This window comes from Podarcis melisellensis, assembly GCF_964234715.1.
Source record: "Podarcis melisellensis genome assembly, chromosome: 5".
NCBI classification, from domain to species: Eukaryota; Metazoa; Chordata; class Lepidosauria; order Squamata; family Lacertidae; genus Podarcis; species Podarcis melisellensis.
In genome coordinates, this window is record NC_138537.1 from 58,902,410 (window position 1) to 58,909,607 (window position 7,198).

Consider the following 7,198-nt stretch of genomic DNA (forward strand, 5'->3'; position numbering starts at 1 on the left):
TAGAATACTGAACCTATTTTAATATGACAAAGCGAATGCAGAGCATAATACAAATTGTCATAAAGAACAGCTTAGTCCTCACAATGCCCTCAACTGGCGGTGTCACTGAAGTCAACAGGATTTGTGCTGGCGGTGTCCCTTGGAGGCAAGATGTCAATGCTTGAAAACTTTTCCATCCTCTGGGTCTTTTCACACATGAGACTTGTAGTGTTTTTTAAAATATTGCTTTGTAATGCAGATGTGAAGCCTGTGCTGGCCAGAATGCTCATTCAAATGACAAATGTCTCTCTTTTCCTTCCCATTTTGCACTTAACAAGGATTACACACTTACATAAATATCATGAGAGAAGCACAAGCAACTATTTAAACTTCATGTCTGATAACACTTTCAGTCTCCGAGGATGCAAACCTGTCATCAGTTATGCTTTGGCAAATCCCATTGACAGCCAATGGGTACACACATGTTACTAATGACATATAAAATTGCATTTTAAATGTGTATAAATGGCGAAACAATAGGGATTCGGTCTTTTGGTATAATTTATCATCCCTTTTCTTAGTTATTTCCAAAGAGTTTCTTAACTTTTGATCATTAACGTAGGCCACAGGGTTTGTTTGTTTTAACCTATACCTTGTGGGAAATTCATTAAAACAATTAACGAAACAAATCCTTTCTTTCAAATCCTTTTTTTAAAAGAATGGCTTTATCCGTGGTACTCAGCATCCTTGTCTACCTCTGTTAGGAGACCTAACTGGCAAATCATCAGTTATTTCCCCATCAAACTTCAAGCATCTTCTGTATTGATAGAAGAATTTGAAACCTCCATTCAGCTGCAATGCGCCAGGTGTATGAAAATAACAAAGAATCTATTAGAAGCGGCTGATACACAAATTGCTTCTCTATTTGGATTTGTGCTTGGAAATCTATTTGACCTACTTTATCTTGCCTGTCTGTTAAAAAAGCGGGGGCGGGGGCGGGGAAGGACCGTGTGGAAATCAATGTGGATCTGCTTATTGCACAGAAGGGCATGTTCCAACCAGGAGACTACTGTGTAGGACAGACAAGCATCTGCTTTGATACAACTTCACGACATAATAAAGGTTGCATCCCAGCATCTAAGCTGTGACTGTGAAGAGCTCAGGTGGCTTTGATATTTAGGCCATCTGGGTGCTGGTATCACAGTGTGCAGAGCAGAGGTCTTATTCAGATCACATGCCATTAAGCCAAAGGCAGTGTCTTTATATTTCATACAGATACAAACAGGCTACAGATCTGTTTTCCTTATTCCAGGCCTGTTCAAGTTGCAAAAACAGGACATTTATTGATGATCCATAGAGCTGCTGTGCTGTGTCCAAATTGAACTGTTTCTTATTAGCAATAATTTTGCCCTAGAAGAGTTCTCACACAGGAGTCACACCTGGTTTACTGTATTAGGATGCCCTTTTCATAATGCCACAGTACTAGAAGGGGCAAGAAATCCATTTGGCCCAAAGGTCACATTGTATATTGTGATTTCTCACACAAAAGGCTACTGTCAGACCCAACTCTGAAACTGAGGCAGGAGAAGTCGAGACGGACGAGGGAAACCAAGTGACAACAGTCTCTAGCCAGGACAGGTTTCCTATTTGTTCAGGCCAGTAAGCAAACCTGACCCAGAGGTTTTTATAAGCATTGCAGGGTACGGAGCCTGACCTAATGGTACAAAGAGGCTTCCTTGACTATTGTGGCTGGACTCATATCAGTTTCTTATTTTGGCCAGAGCTGAGTGGGTGTGTGAAGAACAAACTGAAGCCCTGCCAGAGAGATTCGGGAGGTTGCCAGTTCAAGACTCACTGTGGGCTTGAGTCCAGACAGGCACAGTAAGAGAACAGGTGCAATGCATAAACATTCCAACAGAGTAAATAGTTCCAGATGACTTAGACAAGAGACTTAAGCAACTTTCTATGGGGAAAAGCAAAAGTTGCTTTAAAAAATGGGATCTCGGGCTTTTTCTGGCATTACAGTTGGCCACAGACCATATATTGAATGGCTGAGACTTAACCCTTCAGGTAATTTTTCTTAGGTAACCCAGTGTGAGTTACTTTTGCTCATGCTGAGGATTGTCATATTGCTACATCAGGGTTCAAGACAAAACCTGATTGGTCATTTTAAAAGTGTTTCTTTTTTTTGGCAAATGGTTTAAAATTTTTCAGGCCAGAATGACTCAAGGGAAGGTTTTCCAGTTGGCTTTTGTAAAGGGGAATTAACAAGTGGTAAATTGTAGCACAGCAGGATTTAGCCTAGACCTAAATCTAGTACACATTAAAATTTTGCCCCAAAGAATCTTTCCACCAAGCCCCAATGTTCAAAGGGAAAATGTTTCAGCAATGTCAGGGATCAGGTTCCACTCAAATATAAGAAGACTGATGGTGCAGGAAAGGCCAAGAAGAAGGGAATGCAAGACTGCAGCGACATGAAGCAAATCTGGGGCATAGCTAGGCAAGAGCTGAAGAGATATGGAGAGCTTGGGAGATGCGAGGAGCATATGGGGCACAGATTGGCAAACTTGGAGTTGTATTAGGAGGGCATTTGTGCAGAGATGGGAAAACTGTAACCCTCTAGATGTTTTTGGACTGCAACTCCCATTATTCCACTAGTCAGTATGACCAATGGAGGCTGGTCCATTGGGGTGAACCCACTGTTTGTCAGCTTCCACCATCTTAGTCTCAGCGTTGCTCTAGTGGAACTCAGCAGGAAGGACTACAGAGACAGAATTAGAATTAGTTGGTTCCACCTGTCATTGCCACTGGCTCCACCTACTGTTGACTTACCTATCTTCTGGTCCTACTAGGCTCCACCCACCACTGAATATGGCCCATGGTCAGGGATAATGGGAGTTGTAAGCCAACAACATCTGGAGTTTCCCCAGTCCTGTTTTTATGACTGAACTGCCCTATCAGCAATTGGATCAACTGGCTAGGGCAGAGATTATTGCAGGTACTAATGGTTTATAGACATTAAGGTTGAAATTACTGCCAGCAACCACAGGTCTAAAAAGAGTTAGGAATACAGGTTGTTTGGTCTCTGGCTGTTTACTAGTGACTGTAGCAACAAAATGAATTTTTTCAGGTGGAATTTGCATTTAAATAATGTGTTACGATATTTAAGCCCAATAATAATTCAGATTTCATGTAGAACTTCACTTAAAATGCAGAAAGCTGTTAACTATCACATCAGACACCAGCGATGGATGATAATGGATGGTTGTTTTGGAATAACTGTGAATGTAAACATGATTCAAGGCACTGGAACAAGCTTATGGAAAATATGTATTCAATGAATCACATGACTTTCATTCCCTATTGTAATGTGATCAGAGAATGATGAAGCCAAGAAGCATTTGTGCCAGGAAGCCTCAGAAGGCAACTTGGAGACTGGATTGATTGCCATGTAGATAACCTGATATATTTGTGCTTACTTTGCTTAACTACCTTCCTAGTAAAGTTACTGTGGTACACATCATCTGACATTGCCTAAAATAGAGAAGGGATCTGATTGGATATTTGCACTAGTAGATAAGGTTAAAAAACAAACAAACAACTAATCTACCAAGTATGAGATGTTGGGTGGGTGGGTAGGAGGGAAGACCAGCAGGGAATCACATACATACTTGCTCTCTGAAGTGGGTTCCTTGATATAGTGCACTGGTGAAGGGATGCCATTGAGGTGCAAGTTCTTAACATCCTTGTACAACCTGAATTGCAATTGAATACCACAGCATTTTTGTGAGCACAGTTTAAAAAGAACCCAGTATTAACATTTGTAAAATCCACGGCCTTTTACCAATATTATACACATATGATGAGGCTTTTTATTGATCTTGTTGTCTTGTTATGCAAGATGTTTTTGCAGAGATTTACCATAATAATGTCCTCTAATGAAGCTGATTATGTATCCCACAAGGCACATTAATATATGAATAAATTGTTCTTAAGGTAGGTCTATTTATCACAGGAACAGCAATAAGCATAATACAGTGTTCCATAGAGCATAGTATACACTGTAATATATGGATGCATCTAATATTTATATTTTTTTTCTATAGGATCATTTCCAGAACAATGAGCATTTGCAGTGCTTGGTGTGAAAACAAGGAACCAATAAGAGCAAAGAAAAATGTTAAGACTGCACAGGTCAAAAACAACCCCATGTTCATCACTTAACAATGTGGTTAGTGGTCACTATAAAGATCACATTATCATTATGACCATTTTTCAGGAGAGAGATTGATGGTGATGTCTATGTGAATGTATGGAACTGTTTACTCTGGGCACAAAACAGCCAAAGTCCAGCATATACACACCCCATTGATTTATATGGGAGAACTAGGCATATGCTTTACCATTTCCTGCTAAAATGGACCATTTAAGTATTATTACATGCCACCCCAATCTCAGAGTGGTGTGATATTCGAGGGTTCTAGGCACTTAACCCGGGGTTTGGTTTCCTTGGAACAAGGGACAGCGGAGATTGTGGCGTCTTTATGATATTTCCTTTATTTACACACAAGTACAACCTGGACATATGATGAAGGGGCTCACAGTGTTAACCCCCACTGCTGTTTCTCCCATGGACATGAATTACCACCAGCATTAATTGTGCTGTGTAAAATACATAAATAGTAGAAATGAAAATAGGAAAGCCTCCTGAGAAAAGTGTCAGGGAACAGGAAGGCCGGCTAAAAGATTAGGAAGAAGTTCTTCACTATCTGCCCAATCGACAATCTATTTTCTTCTAAATAAATAGATGGAGAGTTGGTGATCACATTTGTCTCACTAGAGAGACCATAAGTCAGGTTGTAACCCTAAAGACACATTAAGGAGGAAGTCCCATTGAAAGCAATTGGGCTTCCAAGTAAGCATGCATAGGGTTGTGTTGTCATGGTCAAGCACACGCAGAGATCTGCAGCTATAACCTCCAGTTAAATGACCTTGGGTAGCAGAACTGGGAGAGAGACTTTGCTTATAACCACAGAGAGCCACAGCTAGAATAAAAAAGTACATACATGATAAGGGAAGATTTTTTTGGGGGGGGGTTAAGGGACATATAAACATTATTTCTTTTTAAAGTTTTTTTGCTTGTGCTTAATATATAATATATGCAGGGCTAAATAGACTGTTGGCCTGACCCATGATTAGGAAGAAAAAATAAACATCAAAAGGTCCTTCTCCCCACCCCTGGCTGTTGTGGTGCCTCCCTGCTTATGGCAAGTGGGTTACTCGTCTCATTTACCATAAGCAGAAGTTATATTTTGCACACACCCGCAGAACCCACACTGGGATAGTTTGCAATGCCACACAAAGCTTGGTTCATCTGGCTTGTTCTGCTCTAATCAGGAGCAGGTCCCACAGGCATAGGAATAAACACAAGACAGATAGCTGCCTACATCAGCCACAAATCCCAGTGACTCAAATGAGTGCATACGATTGTCCTAAATAATTGTGTGTTTTTTAAATGACTGTTTGTTTGTGTTAGCTGGTTTATGGGATGGGTCACTTAAGAGTAGTTTGATTAGCTGCTAGATATAAAGAGTCATTTATTTATTTTTTGCTGTTTTATAATGCTGTTGTTGGCATTACTTTTATATTCTATTGATTTGTTGTGTTTTAATGGATTGTTGTTTACTATCCTAGGAGCCCTTGGGTTGAAATGCAGGACATAAATTTAAACAACAACCAATAATAATAATAATAATAATAATAATAATAATAATAATAATAATAAGCAACAGCAGCTTAGGTGGAATTGTCATCCCTGAAGATTTTCAGGAAAAGACTAGGCAGGGCACCTTGAGTGAGTAATAGCTCAGGTATAGAATGCCTTACCTTGGCATAGGGGTCTGGCCAAGATAAACAGTGCTGTAATATATGTCTCATTGTTTTCATGGCTCTGATCTTGACACTTGTCTATGATATTTAAATGAGTGGTCATGAAATGACAGTGTGGTTGGAGAGGTTGGGTTAGTTCTTTCTCACTTTTTGCAAGGGTCTTTCTTGTAGCTATAAAAAGCAACAAGGGGAAAAAATCAAAAATAAATTGGTGGGCCTTTTTTGTGACTGTTTTTGCATTGTCCATTTGTTTTTGATGTTGTTTACATAAGTTCCATTGGCATAATTTTGGCATAACCATAGTGTTACTGGTTAATGAAGACCAACCACAACATCAGGACCAGTGCCAAGTATTAGTGGGTGTATGGGTAAGGTGCTTTCTGGCCTCTTCAGCACTGCCCTGGTGGCCTCAACTGTGGATTTATTAAGAGGCAACAGATCTGACAGCACTGGGGATAGCCTGAGCTGCCATCTTAATTTCTACAGAATGTCTCTTGGCCATACAATGAGGCACAGAGACATTCTGGGGAGATTAAGACGGTGGTGGCTGCAGCTGCCTCAAATGGTGCTTCTGTTTGGAGGGCTGGGTCATAGTTAACAAAAATTAAGGTGGAAGGAGCAGGCCCTCTAGGATCTCCCCTTCCCTTTTGATGTTTATTTGGAATCTGACCCACAGCCAAGCACATCAGGGTACCAGAGATGTGGAAGACTGAGAACCACCATTGCCACCATTCATGCCAGTCTGGTAAGTGCTGTAGCATTTGAAAGGGGGTTTCCAAGGGTTTCCAGAGGTTTAGAGGGTGTTTACAGGCTTCTTAGATGGTGTTCCCCACTATAAACAATTTCACGTATACATACAGTACTTGGTAACATAACCCCCATGTAACTGGGGAGACACCTGTAGATGAACACTTCATCTTATTGCTTTTGCTTATTGTGGGACCTGCCCTTCCACATGGTCCATTGGCCCATGAATGTGCATCCCTTCCCATCTGCTATCTGACCTTTCTTTGTTTGCCGTTTATGTTTCAATATTTAAGGGAGAATGAATGTGAAATAATTTTGCAAGACAGGCACCTGGCATCTCCATCGTTCTTGGAAGTAAATATTTGATTTAAATGGAACTTACTTTCAAGTAAATGGGCTTAGGATGTAGATCATATTACATTATATTATTGTAGTCTAGAGACAGCCTTATGTGATGGATGATGCGAAGGGCCGCAGAATCTAGCAACAATAGCCAAATTGTTTTTAAAGCTGCAAATAAGGCACAGTTCACTCTTCAGACTTAAATTTGTGTAATTCACAGTGTTTGTTTCTTTTACTGCAT